We start from the raw sequence: 16,199 nt of genomic DNA, 5'->3' as shown, positions 1-16,199 counted from the left end.
CATCATTATTATAAATATAGCAGAACTTCGTTAAGCACTGTATTTAGTAATGAGACGATACAACCCAATCTATTTTTAAACCACTCTAATAATCTTAACCAATAGCATTATTATAACTACAAGGCTTCGGAAATCAACAGACCCATTTATATTTCCTCTAGTTTTCACGCAACAGTTCCATATCCGTCCACTCCAATCAGGTAACGCTGCCACTTGTACTCGTGCCATATTTTAATGACGACACAGTATTTTTATATCAATCAATCAAAACACTTTATTCACTGCATTTCCGTAGTAGAAAAGTACAAGATAAAATACACAAAGATTAAAAATAACAAGACAATTCATTATATCATAAACATAGGTGAAGCCATAACACGTTTATAAACCACTACCAAACATTAAAATATCCCCATGTTGAGTTCCCCCATCACAAGGGAGCCATACCCTTGCATAAACTAATGATGTGTTAGAATAAAGCACGCTCATTAAAACGCCAACCAATAAAAATACAGTTGACATGTCATCCCAAATATACTATAATCAAAGCAATAAACTATTCCTCAACTTTAAACAATGCCAGATAAAAACAGCCATCACCTGCCACACCTTAGGGGTGTCAAGTTTCTTTGAGAAGGAGAGAGCGAGTCTGCATTGTCTAATATTATAACCTTTCAGGAGGGGTACCATACGATTTTTCCTAGGGACCTTGTAAATCCGACAGAAAAAAATAAGATGTCAATCTGATTGAGGGGATGTCATCACAGAGGCAGGGACTTAACTACTTCAGGGAGAAACACCTATGGGGATTGCCCAACATTGAAGGTAAATAATTCAGCCGGAACCTGCGGAGGACAAATCGGTGCTCTTGGTTCGAAATACCTAATAAATAAAGTTAGAGACCCTTATACAAGGGAGTCTGGCTGTATAAAAGTACTGCTGCTTTAGTTATATTGGCCTCCACTCTTTCCCCAGGCGTATACAAAACACCTGCATCCGCTTTGTTTTACTGTAGGATAGGCATGCTTCAGGTGAAGTACATAACTCTGATAGCCCAATTTCCTCCAAGGTTGATTTCACGTACGAAATTCAGGGTATCTTGAGGGCTGCATCCAATTTCGGACAGTCCTTGAACACCCATTGAGTCAACTTGACTGATTCCTTTATCTAAACTGAGTGTCACAGTAAGAGTTTAATTCTGTCCTTAATGTGGGGAAAACCTAACTCGTCATTGCACACACTTCCCGCCCGGTAGTGCAGTATTAGTCAATGATCTAGAGTTCATTACCATGAAACAATTGCCTGCTCCCAAGTTTTGTATCCAAAAGGGAGAGTAAGTCAACTCATTGCTAAAGCGATATACATTTACTAAGGATTTCAGAGAATGTTCTTTGAAAGCAGCAAAGATTTCTATATCTCTTTGCTTTAGTTTAAAAAAAGCTGATATCTACCCTGCACCTTTGTCTAATAATAAGCAACACAATTGGAGTCGCTGTCAAGGTCTACGCAGCCTTTATTTCCAGTTAGTGCTCTCTAAGTGTGACATCTTGGGCCAGCATAACTTGAACATTCAATTGGTCTAGTGGAAGTCAAGGTACTGTGGATCAGGGATATGACAGGATCACTGCGCCCAATTACGACTATTTCACTATCCAACCCAGAAAGAAGGGGTCAATTTCCCTCACTTACATTCGGGCCAATATCACCTTTGCTAACAACAGTAGTATTGTTTATATGGCACAATAAATACTCAACAGTGCTAGCCTGCTGTATGAGTTCCTCGAGACCTCCTTGAACTATGACAGTCAAATGCCACTTTCAAACAATTCCTTCCCATGTGACACTAAGCGCCCTAGTGTCCCTCATAAACATTTCTACACAGAGATTTTAACATGAACATATTATTAAAGCACATTAGCATTCCAATACATTTACATGTACATTAACAACATGCTATCACATAATTTGCTATGTAGCTGCACTGCAAATAAAACCTAAACTTGCCCAACTCATTAGAAGTCAAATTCTTTCTTCTTGTATCTCAATTTTATTACTTTTTTAAATAGTGGAAGTATTCAATTTTATATTGCTTCTTTTCAGGCGTCCATTTGGGGCAAAATGGAGTACAACAAATATTGTTTTGTAGAATAAAAATGACACCAACAATAAAACATGGAAACACAATGGAATAAATCAATTTCCTGACCTAAAATGATGAAAAGCTTAGTTGGCCTTGCCAGAATTCAAATCTGTGCATATCAGATTAGAGGTTGCTCCAAAGGGTGTATGATGGACCTGGTCCTCTCTGAAGGGTCACTCCAAATTTTTTGCTTTCACTCTCTTCCTTTGCTGAACCCATTTTATGGTGTATTGGACTCTGTGCTCTTTACGATTGCTAAACCATGCTAAAATGCTTGTGTTCTCTCCCTAAAACATGATAACATTGGCTAACACCTTATTGATAGATGTAATTTACTTGTAAGTCCCTAGTATATGGTACTACATGTAGACAGGGCCTGCAAAATAAATGCCACTAGTAGGCTTGCAGCACTGAATGTGCCACCTGTAGGAGGCTGGCTCAGTTTGTAGTGTATACCTAAAGGTGAGACATCCTGTACTGAGGCCAGGCAACACCTAGTGATAGTGTAGGTGGTTCTAGATAACCACAGCTCTCATTAAGGTAGCTGAGGAGAGTAGCTAGGGATTTTGCAAGAGGGTGTAAAGCAATTGCAAATACCACACAGGTCAGTCAGTGATGTACATCCATGAAAGAACCACACCAGTGTTAGAAAAATAGGTTATAATTATTGTAACACTTGCTCTAGAACTAACTTTGGTATATCTCCTAACCGGAGATATGAACATACAAAAATATATTTAGCAACAGGTAAGTAAAGGCATAAAATGACATGGGTCCCCATGGGGAGGAGGCAAACCATATACTAAAAAAATTGAATGTGAACATCACTCCCAACCCACACTACCACCCAAGGACCCATTAGGACTGGGGAAGTACTAAAGCTTCAAAGGTAAGTTGGTAGGATTCCCCAGTTGCCTGTGTGCAGAGTTGTAATCCCGGGTCAGTGTCCATAGGATAACAAGGGGAAGTCGCGGTTGGAGTGTTCGCGTTTTAGGATCCTTCCCAGAGGACCTTCTTTCTCAGAAGATCCTGAGGAAACCCATTGGGACAAGGGAGGTTGGCTAGTGCTCCCACCCGTGGAGACCCAGAACAGTGGAGTACCTAAATCAGGGAGCCCAGGTGCATGGATGTGAAGTTGTGTCAGACCCTCCTGTTGAAGTCAATGGGGACCTCGGTTCACCAGCTGCTGTCTTGACCCATAGACCAGGTCGGTAAAATCCAGGCTTGGATTCCGGAAAAAGAGGACCTAAGGAAAGAGGGGACAGAGTCCAGACCACCCTGAAGTGCCCAGGCGGTGCAGGAAGGCAATGCCCAACCTTCTCGGAGATGCTTTCCTGACAGACAGTGGATGAAGAAGTGCAGCTGTGAAGTCCAGGCAATGCAAGAAGATCCCAGGAGTTGTCCACAAGCTGTTCCATGCCGGTTGTCAAATTGCTGAGGTGTCAGTGGGGCCACCACCAAGACTTGGTAAATGCAGGGAAGCGGTGCACTGAGTTTGCAGGATTTGTGGGGACCAGGTCCAGGTGCACTTTGCATAGTTGCGCTACGCAGAACTCCACAAAGTGGTAAAACAACTCCACTTTAGTATGTGGAGTTCCACAAATAGGCGTAATTTCTTGCTGCGCCTATTCGCGAGACGTTTTGAGTCAATGGCAACGTGAAGTGCGTTCTCGCGCAGGAACTCTCTCGCGAACGGCACCACACGGGTCGCATGAGCACGGCCATCTTTATTTTTGCTTTGTTTATCTAGCTGGTGCCTACTTTAATCCCTCATTAATCTCTTTCACTCTACGGCTATTAAGCTTATTTTCCCCTCATTTTTATTCATTATCTTGCTGTGTCTCCTGGTGTATGTGTAGTTTATGTTTTTTTCTATTTTTTGTGTGTCTTTTGTGATTTTTGTACTTTTTACATTTTTTGCTTTACTTTCTTATTTTTTTTCCTTCCTTCCTTCTTTTTCCTTTCTTCTATCTTCCCCATTGCCCAGCACCATGGCAGAGTAGGGGAGCTGCAGCGTCAGGCCCCCCTCCTCCCGAATCACCACCACCAGCCACCTTCCTTGCGGGTGGCAGTGCCACGAAGGGGTGCAGTCCTGTGCCATTTATTCTGCAGTGGAGGTGGCAGCACTAGTTTTGTATGTGCAGCACCACCTCCCCTCCAACCTGACAGCAGGCGGCAGGCCTGGGAGTGGGTTCAGCCTCCGTGGGCGCCAGCAGCACTGGGGGAGGGTGTGCTAACCTCTGCGCCATAGCTCTAGGGTCTGGTGCACCCAACAACAGCTGACACTCCGGTGGGCCCACATTCTAAACTGGGAGATAGACCTCCTCAACCTGCTAGGCATGGAGGTTGCGGGGCTCGGTGAGTAACTAATAATTATTTATAAGTTGTGTTCTATGCTAATATTTTTCCCAAATAGCAAGCATGCTGCTCACACACAGGTAAGTTAAGTTTATGTTACAAAAATTATGGACAGGTGCTCAGAGCTACCTAATTGTACTTGTTGGTGCTTGCTTGGGCTGGATATTTAATAAGGGTTGTACGACGGAATGCCGACTGACAAAACAACGGGTGCCTAAACAACGAGGTCGGAACACCGACCTCGTTGTTACTAATAATGCCTTTACCACGAATGCCTTAACAGCGATATTTCGTTGTAAAGGCATTCCTGGTAAAGTCATTAGTAACATGCACCCATTGATCCTGCATGCCTCACCCCACCCCCCCAACCCCACCCCAAAACCTAAAACCCCCAACCCCCACCCCCTCCCCAAAACCTAAAACGCCCCACCCCCCCAACCCCACCCCAAAACCTAAAACCCCCGACCCCCCACCCCCTCCCCAAAACCAAAAACGCCCCACCTCCCCAACCCCACCCCAAAACCTAAAACCCCGACCCCCCACCCCCTCCCCAAAACCAAAAACGCCCCACCCCCCCAACCCCACCCCAAAACCTAAAACCCCCGACCCCCTCCCCAAAACCAAAAACGCCCCACCCCACCAACCCCAAAACCCAAAACCTAAAACCCCGACCCCAACCCCACCCCAAAACCTAAAACGCCCCAGCCCCCAACCCCACCCCAAAACCTAAAACCCCCAACCCCCCACCCCCTCCCCAAAACCAAAAACGCCCCACCCCCCCAACCCCACCCCAAAACCTAAAACCCCGACCCCCCACCCCTCCCCAAAACCAAAAACGCCCCAACCCCCAACCCCACCCCAAAACCTAAAACCCCCGACCCCCCACCCACTCCCCAAAACCTAAAAACCCCACTTACCTGAGTCATCGCCTCGTCATCTGCGTCGTCCTCCTCAGCTGACTCCCTTGTTTGTACCTTAACCATGCATGTTCGTTGTTCAGGACATGCGTGGTTAAGGCACAAAATAACGAAGTCGTGGTTAAAGAAAGCGTTGTTCCGATTTCGTTAACCAGGACTTCGTTATAAAAAAGTCGGCATAAAGGATGTTTCCCTTTAATAAGTAATGCAGAGATTCCTGTGTCCTGTCCTGTCACTAAGATAATGAACGTTATTAGTATTAGTGAGTTAGAGGATTCTCTCACTTCTCTGAAACTTTATTTGTTGTAGCTCCTACAGTGCCAAGCAATTTCCCAGTGATGTGTATTATGCAACTATGCATGAGTGCATCCATCTATGCATTAAAAAATGCAGACTGAGTTAGCCCGTCAAAGGGAGTTGAGAGACTGAGAATGAGATGAGAAGCAAAAAACAATAATTGCAATTGATTAATTATTCTAAAATGCAGTTTTTGACATTTTTAATAGGGTTAAGTTTGGGAAATTTGGATCAGGATGGTCCACAATACCAATACTGTACAGGTGATCTGATTTAGAAAAGTTCAATGTTACTGCATTTGCCTTTTCCTACCATAAAGTATTTTTGGAGAGATTATTACCTGTACCACTAATCTTTTTTAAACTGTTTTCTTTATTGCTTGCATCAGCATCCATGAGCAAGAAGAGGACTGGTCAGGCGGGTGAGGTAAATGAGGTGCCCCTCCACAAGTGGCATGGCAGATGGCTCCCCTGGCCCCAGTAAGTTCTGCTGTTGTTCATATTAACATTTATTTCCCTAACTTTTACCACTCCACATTTAGAATTGTTTTTAACTTTTTTGCTGTGCCCGTCTCCTAATTTTTTCAACTCCTCTTCGATTTATCTGTTTCCTAAATTCTTCTTATTTCTGTATTATCCTATTTACTTACCTTCTATATTTCAAGTTTCTGTATTTTACTTCAAACTGTCTGTCTGCACTAGTCTGTCTATAGCTTCCTTTCTTCTGCTTTGTCAGTAAGCTTTCCCTCTCCTATGGTATAACTTGTGGACTGGTAGTACTGTAAGACTCAGAAAACCCATTTTAGGTCAGGTACTCTACTGCAAAGATTGCATGCCAAGTAAGGTATTCCACGCATGTTTGTTGAGAAGGCTTTCTTTTTCTTGCTCCTGCTCAATCAATCAAAAAAGAATGTTTGGACATGGTCATGCACTTGGACCCTCCAATGTTGTGTATGTGTTATTATTATAGTATACCAGCAGTCGATGACAGTGCACCATTTCTGGAAGTATGAAGAGGACGGCCGTTGCATTTGCCAATCAAGACCACAGGTCCTTCATTGACCAATTCATGCACTCTTTTATTTCTCTTCAAAAACTCAGATTCATCAATAGCTTTGCCCCTCCATTACAAAAAGTTTTTGTTTGGCTTGACTACCTGGCTTTTAAAAAATTGCCAACCAACAAAATGCCCACCTGATATTTTGATAGAAGATACTGTAACTGAATTGCAATGATGTATTGTGGTTGTTTTTTTTTTCCAATTAAAAAAATCAATAGGGGGAAGCATACTGGCATCCAAAATGTGTAATTTTTTTTCTAGCCATGCCGACTACCGTTGCCAAGGTCAGCAGCACCAGTACAGCAGCAGACGCGGCAGCAGTCGAAGGGGAATCTCAGCGGCGGTAGTGGCGGGCGAGGTAAGTCATATTGCTTGCTTTTAGGCAATTATTAATATACTCACTGCAAGGGTGTACTAGTGATGACTCACTCGTGAACACCCAACTTTAGCAGATACAGAGGGAGTGGTGTGTTAATGGCCTCTTCTCTCTGCAAATCAGCAGACCAAGTTTCATAATGAACTTTAACCATGATGGGTTGATGGAAAAGGAAAAAAGGATGGGAGGAGAAAGTTTGGGCAAAATATAATATGAGTGAAAGGACATGTGGGCGAAAGGGTGAATACAGCTGGGTGATACTATGCATGGGTGGGTGAAAGATGGATGAAGGGGTATACGGGTGAAAGGATGCCAGTCTGGGTGGGTAAACGGGTGTGGGTAAAAGGATGCCTGCCTGGATGGGTGAAAGGGATCCTCAGGTGGGTTGGATGGATGAATGGGTGAAAGGATGTATGGATGGGTACTGGGTAAATGGATGTTGGTGAAAGGTTTGTTAAGAGTCATGTTTGGAATTGGGATGGACATGGATGGATTTCAATGGTGAAAGACTGGATGAGAGAATGTAAAGCTTAAATGGTGTGTATCAAAGCCAAGGGTGACGAATAAGAATATTAGAAGAACAATGCAATGATGAATGGATAAATGCTTGGAATGAAGAAACAAGGGAACTCTTCTGGATAGGGGCATTGTTCTCATCTACTTTACTTGCTTGGAATGGTTTCATCAAAGCTTTGATTCAAAGGGTTTGGGTGGTATTTCTGACTACCCCCTTGACTCACAGTATTTTTCAATCAAGCCAGATATTATACACCTACCCATCATCCATCATCACCTCCCTCCCTACCTATGGAATGTCACCAGTGCCACCCATGATGATCTAACATCAGGTATGGTTCAATATGGCACTGCAGTGTTGGCTGTTCAATGTGTGTCTGCTTAATTTAAGTTAATGTGCCATTTATTTACAAAGTTTTCAAAGCATGGCAATGCAAAAACAAGGTGGCTTCCCCTCCCTCCTGGAGCCCACTCATTCACTTCCTAGTACTTCACTCCTTTAATCTTTCTTAAATTCTGCCACAGCCTTCTGAAAAATATGAAACATCCATTATTTGCTTGCACCACATTTTTCTAGCCAAGTGGTATGTTTCATTATGGCTTCTCTAAGCAATTTACATCTGTTCAAATTTTTCCTTTTCAACATTTGCCAACCACAGTGACACTACTAGCTAAACCTTAGGCACATGATGATGATAATGATGATCAGTAAAGCATCTACCTATCTAGCCTAATCCCCTCTAATTTACCCCGCAGTACAGTAAGCCAAGATTCCTTTCCTTACTGCCAAACAAATGTATTTTGTTGAAAAAAAGTAATTACAAAGTGTGGTGGAGGAGGGTGAGGCCTAGGAGTAAAGTGGAATTAAGCAAGTGCCTTGATTTTTGCAGATCGGCTAGTCCGTGACGAAGGTGCCAAATACAATCTACATATTCCATCCCTTAATCGTTTCCCTGTACTGCAGTGCATTTACTTTTCCCACCGTCTACTTACGGCAGAAAGGATATCTGCATGATTGATCTTATAGTATGTGACGTGTATCAGAGTAAAATTGAAAGGCATTTTGGAGGCGAGCAGGGCCATAGAAATAAGATAACTGCCTGTTACAGCTGCCCCAACTCCAGACAGTAGCGAAGTATGACTAACAAGTACAACTAGGGTACCAGCTGAGCTACCATGCCTCCATTAATTTAGCACAACAGGAGAGAGAAGAATACTTCTACTCCATAGTGCATAATGGCTGTGACTCTATTCACATCAAAACTAAATGGCCTGAGGTGACCTGCAAATGTACTGCTACTGTGCCAGTACATTATTTTTCAACAAGTGCTTTGCACACACCATTGTTTAAAATTTGTCTTTTTTCTTTCTTGATATAGCTTCTCCTGCTGGTCTACCTCCCAGGCAGGAAATAGCAGCCCGGCTGTGCTGGAGGCCATCAGGGCTGAATATCAGGGGCTGGTGGTCCTGGAAGAGGAGGAAGTGGCAGCTGCCAATGGCCAGGGTCCCATCCAGCCTCCAGTGCCTCCAGCCTCTCAACACTGGTGCCATAGTCACCTGGCAGCCCCCGCCGCATTTCCATCACCGCTGTATCCCCAGACTATGCATTTCAACACTGCGTTGTGCAAAGGCTGGCATGGATAGAAGCCAAGCAGGCACGTATGAAGGGGCTCCTGAAAAAGCTCCTGGCCCACCAATAGTGCCCTCTTTGCCCCTTTATTATCCTTTGGTTTGGTGGGTGGGATTTGTTGTGGGTGGAGAGGGTGGGAATGTGGGTTTTTGGGACCGGAACAGTTGGACTTTTCTTTTATCATGAACAGTTGAGTTTTTTGGACATTTGTTGGGGACACAGATATTTATTTAGGGAGAGGGGTGGGCCAGTTGTGGGTGGAAGGGGTAGGTTTTATATTCTTGTTAGGGTTAATAAATATTTATTTAATGTTGTTTTGTGTCTCAAATCTTTTTTGGGGTGCTTTACTTCTCACTGTTACCTTTTAGTGCAGCATGTTTTTAAAATCTGCTGATAGTGTATGTTAGAAATGGGGGTTTTTGGTTGGCAGTCAGGTTACCCTCTGTCCAAGCAAGAACCCTCACTCTAGTCAGGGTAAGTCACACACAATCCAAATTATCCTGTGCCCACCCTCTGGTAAATTGGCACGAGCAGTCAGGCTTAACTTAGAAGGCAATGTGTAAAGCGTTTGTGCAATAAATCATACAATAACACAATATAGCACCACAAAAATACACCACACAGTGTTTAGAAAAATATATAATATTTATCTGGGTTTTTGCAGGTCAAAACGTTCAAAGATGCAATATGAATTTGTAAAGATATCACTAAAAAGTGATATGAAGTGACTTAAGTCTTTAAAAAGTAAACAAAGTCTCTTTCAAGCACAAAGTACCTGGTTTGGAGTGGAAAATCTCCGCAGAGGGACGCAGAAGAGGAGATGCGTGGAAAAATGGTGTGTACGTCGGTTACGCCCCTTCACACATGGACTTGCGTCATTATTTTTCACGAGGGGAGACGTGCGTCGTTCTACGGGAGGAAAAATGGTGTGTGCATCGGTTTCACCCCTTCAAACACGGACTTGCGTCGTTATTTTTCACTCGGGGAAGATATGCGTCGCTTTCTGGCACGCGGACCGTCTCCTTCTATGGATCGCGGGATTACCAGATGTCCCAGGGTCTGTGCGTGGATTCCTCGGCTTGTTATCCGGCTTCGCGTCATTCTGGGAGGCTGTGCGTAGAATTTTCATTCTCATGGCAGGCGTCGCGTCGATTTCCTCTCTGGAAGTCGGGCGGCGTTGTCCATGCGAGGCCGTGCGTCGAAGTTTCGGTCGCACTGCAGGCGTCGCGTCGAGCGGCGTCTTTCTGAATCAGCGTGCGGTGAATTTTTCACTGCGAAAAAAGCTGTGCGTCGAAATTCTCGCCACACAAGGAGTCCAAATGAAAAAGAGAAGTCTTTTTGGTCCTAAGACTTCAGGGAACAGGAGGCAAGCTCTATCCCAGCCCTTGGAGAGCACTTTTACAGCCAGACAAGAGTTCAGCCAGGCAGCAGGCCAACAGCAAGGCAGCAGTCCTTTGTAGAAAGCAGACAGGTGAGTCCTTTGAGCAGCCAGGCAGTTCTTCTTGGCAGGATGTAGGTTCTGGTTCAGGTTTCTTCTCCAGCAAGTGTCTGAGGTGGTAGGGCAGAGGGCTGTTTTATACTAAATTGTGCCTTTGAAGTGGGGGTGACTTCAAAGAGTGGCTAAGAAGTGCACCAGGTCCCCTTTCCATTCAATCCTGTCTGCCAGGGTCCCAGTAGGGGGTGTGGCAGTCCTTTGTGTGAGGGCAGGCCCTCCACCCTCCCAGCCCAGGAAAACCCATTCAAAATGCAGATGTATGCAAGTGAGGCTGAGTACCCTGTGTTTGGGGTGTGTCTGAGTGAATGCACAAGGAGCTGTCAACTAAACCTAGCCAGATGTGGATTGTAAGGCACAGAAAGATTTAAGTGCAAAGAAATGCTCACTTTCTAAAAGTGGCCTTTCTAGAATAGCAATATTAAATCCGACTTCACCAGTCAGCAGGATTTTGTATTACCATGCTGGCCATACTAAATATGACCTTCCTGCTCCTTTCAGATCAGCAGCTGCCACTTCAACAATGTATGAGGGCAGCCCCAATGTTACCCTATGAAGGGAGCAGGCCTCACAGTAGTGTAAAAACGAATTTAGGAGCTTTGCACTACCAGGACATATAAACTACACAGGTACATGTCCTGCCTTTTACCCACACAGCCCCCTGCTCTAGGGGTTACCTAGGGCACACATTAGGGGTGACGTATATGTAAAAAAAGGGGAGTTCTAGGCTTGGCAAGTACTTTTAAATGCCAAGTCAAAGTGGCAGTGAAACTGCACACACAGGCCTTGCAATGGCAGCCCTGAGACAAGGTTAAGGGGCTACTGAAGTGGGTGGCACAACCAGTGCTGCAGGCCCACTAGTAGCATTTAATCTAAAGGCCCTAGGCACATATAGTGCACTCTACTAGGGTCTTACAAGTAAATCAAATAGCCAATCATGGATCAACCAATCAACAGTACAATTTACACAGAGAGCCGATGCACTTTAGCACTGGTTAGCAGTGGTAAAGTGCCCAGAGTTCAAAAGCCAACAACCACAGGTCAGAAAAAATCGGAGGAAGGAGGCAAAAAGTTTGGGGATGACCCTGTCAAAAAGCTAGGTCCAACATGACTCCCCACCAGCCGAAAGCCAGGGGAGAACAATCACTATCCTGATGTACTTCCCTGTTTGAGGCGATAGAACAAGGACCCAGGCCCACAACAGCAGGGGCATGCTCCAGTTCTTCGCCTTCCTGACTCCAATTGGATTCCTCTGTCCATACTCTCAGGGCCCACTAAGCCAACCCATGCGGAACCTTTCTCCTTACCTGCGGATACCATCTGTGCAGCACCTAACCTTACTTTGCTCACAGACGTATCCCAGGAGCAGGATAGTACCACCAGGAACAACACAGTGGTGTTGCCCACTCTACCCACGGGGGGCACTTGTCCCCTCCCCAGGGATAACTCTGTCCACCCGGACAGCAAGCCACAGTGGTTACTGACAGCTGTCAGGGATGAGAGCCAGGCCCCAGGCCTCTCAAAGCCCTCCAACCACTGTGGCTGTGGAGAGTGGGGGGCGGTAGCCCTAGGTGCTGGGCACCTTTTAACCACTCTCCCTTCCACCAGGTCAGGAATGACAGCCTGAACCTGGTCCTCCCCTCTGGGGCTCTGTACCCTCCCTCCTGGAGCGGTACCCCCAGAGTCCAACATGGTCAGGGTGCTTATAGAAGCCTCCCTGCACCATTCCTCCACCAGTGCAGGGCTGTTAACCTGGCAACTGCAACTGGCCTTCCAACCTGGGGTCTGTACCTTCAGGTTGGACTAGGGCCCGGGGTGAGGCTTCCCTCCCCCTGCCCTCCCTTCTGGGGTTCAGCACCCTCCAGCTAGGAGTGGCCTCCTCAGAAGACAACATGGTAGGGGCACTGTTATCAGTAGCCCCTCCCTCCAGGTCCGGGGGGACACCCTGAACCTGGTCTTCCAGCCCAGGGTCTGTACCCTCAGATTGGATCACTGCCTGGCAAACCAGGACTTTCTGGGGGGCACACCTACCCCCCACCAGGTCAGAGTTGAACCTGGCCATCCAACCCAGAGTCACCACCCTGAGGTTGAACAATTGCCTGGCACACCAGGACTTCTTGGGGGCACACTGACCCCCCCACCAGGCCAGAGTTTCACCCCTGAAACTGGTCATCCAACCCAGAGTCACCACCCTGAGGTTGAACAATTGCCTGGCACGCCAGGACTTCCTGGGGGGCACACTGACCCCCCACCAGGCCAGAGTTTAACCCCTGAACCTCGTCATCCAACCCAGAGTCACCACCCTGAGGTTGAACAATTGCCTGGCACGCCAGGACTTCCTGGGGGGCACGCTCACCCCCCACAAGGGACACACCGTCCCCAAGGGCTACACAAGAGTCTGGTTGGCGCAGGTCTCCTGACCTCTGCCCATCTGGCAGAGTCTGGATCTCCCCCAAACCAGAAACGGTTTCACCTGGGTCATTCCTGGGGGGCTCTGCTCTCAGAGCTTACCCCTGACTCTCCAGGACCTCCACTGGGGTCCGTAACCCCCTCTCAACCCTCTGTCTGGACTTCTGCACCCCCTCACTAGGAGTGGTACTGCCAGACACCAGAACTGGTGGGATGCTGGCTACAGTCACCCCCTCAAGTTCTTCTGACACTGCGGGCCTCCCTCAACAGGTGGCCCTACGGTACAGGCTAGGCTTCCCTCCTGGCGTTCCCTCATGGAACACTCTAGGACCTGGGACCTACCAGGGACACTACAATCCTCTCCCACATCACTTGGTTGGGAAACACCTAGACCACTCCCTTCAGGAGCACCCCAAATGCCTCTTCAGACTCTCTGGTATTCACCCAGAAGTCTGCCTCCATTGTAAGCTCCCTGGGGTCAGAGAACTCACACTCCACCTGGTGTTGGCGTAGCTCTGGAAAATAAGGACCAGATATATGCTCTCCAGCAATTACATCACTCTGCCCTTCACATGTATTAACCACAGTACCCTTCACCCAACCATCCAGTGACTCAGCCTTGAAAAAGCACTCTACATCACCCTCCTGAGACTGGTGAGACAGTATCTGACTGTCCCTGACACTCAACCCATACTCTTCTGGGATGTCTCCACACTCTATATCCAGGACGTCCACCAGGGTGGAACCCCTTTCCCTGTCACTCTCTTCTAGAGCCAGTAAAGTGTCCCTCCCCACAGTAGAAATATGACTCCCGGTGCCAGTTCCCCAATCCTTCTCAGGGACCCTGTGCATAACGGGAACTACCTCATACTCTTGAACCATCTGGTGTGTGTCAACTCCCTTCTTCAAGTTGGGCACCACATCTCTGGGCTTGTGCGCTTCTTCAGCAGCACTGGATGCAAGATTTTTGCTGCCACCATCTGAATTGGACTCAGCCCTTCCGGCCTCCAGTTTCAGCTCTTCACAGCTCAGCTCCTGAGCTGCAATCCTTTCTGTTTCCAGGGCTAAGGCTCTTGCTGCCTCAGCCCTTTCAATAAAGTCATCTAGCTTCTCCAGCGACCGCTCTGCCTCTAGGAGCCATTCATCTCTCACTGGTTCTCTTTCCTCATCTGAGTAGTCCTCCTCCTCATCTGAGCAGTCCTCCTCCTCACCTGAGCAGTCCTCAGTCATTTGGTTTTTTGCTGCCTGTTCCTCTGCCCATCTTTCTTCCCCCCAGGCTATGTAGATATCTATCAGTTCCATCTTAGTGGATCTCCTTGACAGAGGAAGTCCCCATTTTCTGCAAAGCCTCCTTAGGTCAGCCTTAGTGAGGGATTCAGTAGGCACAACGTATGACACACAGTAGATACCCATTCCCAATCTGATAAGGTATCACAGACAAAACCAAAATCCAAAGTCTAAAATATCAATAATATATCCAGGAGGACATCAGAGAACCAAAAGCAAAAAGATGAAAAATCAATTGACCCTCAACTGTGGGTAGGTAGTGAAATACTTAGCTACTGTATGTCACTGCACAAATTCAAGTCCTATCTTCACCGCTGATCACCAATGTTAGAAATGGGTTTTTTGGTTGGCAGTCAGGTTACCCTCTGTCCAAGCAAGAACCCTCACTCTTGTCAGGGTAAGTCACACACAATCCAAATTATCCTGTGCCCACCCTCTGGTAACTTGGCACGAGCAGTCAGGCTTAACTTAGAAGGCAATTTGTAAAGCGTTTGTGCAATAAATCATACAATAACACAATATAGCACCACAAAAATACCCAACACAGTGTTTAGAAAAATATATAATATTTATCTGAGTATTTGCAGGTCAAAACGTTCAAAGATGCAATATGAATTTGTAAAGATATCACTAAAAAGTGATATGAAGTGACTTATGTCTTCAAAAAGTAAACAAAGTCTCTTTCAAGCACAAAGTACCTGGTTTGGAGTGGAAAATCTCTGCAGAGGGCCGCAGAAGAGGAGATGCGTGGAAAAATGGTGTGTACGTCGGTTACGCCCCTTCACACACGGACTTGCGTCGTTATTTTTCACTCGGGGAAGATGGCACGCGGACCGTCTCCTTCTATGGATCGCGGGATTACCAGATGCCCCAGCGTCTGTGCGTGGATTCCTCGGCTTGTTATCCGGCTGCGAGTCGTTCCGGGAGGCTGTGCGTGGAATTTTCTTTCTCACGGCAGGCGTCGCATCGATTTCCTCTCTGGAAGTCGGGTGGCGTTGTCCATGCGAGGCCGTGCGTCGAAGTTTCAGGCGCACTGCAGGCGTTGCGTCGAGCGGCGTCTTTCTGGATCGGCGTGCAGTGAATCTTTCACCGCGAAACAAGCTGTGCGTCGAAATTTTCGCCGCACGAGGAGTCCAAATGAAAAAGAGAAGTCTTTTTGGTCCTGAGACTTCAGGGAACAGGAGGCAAGCTCTATCCCAGCCCTTGGAGAGCACTTTTACAGCCAGACAAGAGTTCAGCAAGGCAGCAGGCCAACAGCAAGGCAGCAGTCCTTTGTAGAAAGCAGACAGGTGAGTCCTTTGAGCAGCCAGGCAGTTCTTCTTGGCAGGATGTAGGTTCTGGTTCAGGTTTCTTCTCCAGCAAGTGTCTGAGGTGGTAGGGCAGAGGCCCTGTTTTATACGAAATTGTGCCTTTGAAGTGGGGGTGACTTCAAAGAGTGGCTAAGAAGTGCACCAGGTCCCCTTTCCATTCAATCCTGTCTGCAAGGGTCCCAGTAGGGGGCGTGGCAGTCCTTTGTGTGAGGGCAGGCCCTCCACCCTCCCAGCCCAGGAAGACCCATTCAAAATGCAGATGTATGCAAGTGAGGCTGAGTACCCTGTGTTTGGGGTGTGTCTGAGTGAATGCACAAGGAGCTGTCAACTAAACCTAGCCAGACGTGGATTGTAAGGCACAGAAAGATTTAAGTGCAAAGAAATGCTCACTTTCTAAAAGTGACCTTT

Source organism: Pleurodeles waltl, chromosome 4_2 (assembly GCF_031143425.1).
Source record: "Pleurodeles waltl isolate 20211129_DDA chromosome 4_2, aPleWal1.hap1.20221129, whole genome shotgun sequence".
Classification (NCBI taxonomy): Eukaryota; Metazoa; Chordata; class Amphibia; order Caudata; family Salamandridae; genus Pleurodeles; species Pleurodeles waltl.
Note: the sequence above shows the minus strand (reverse complement) of the source record.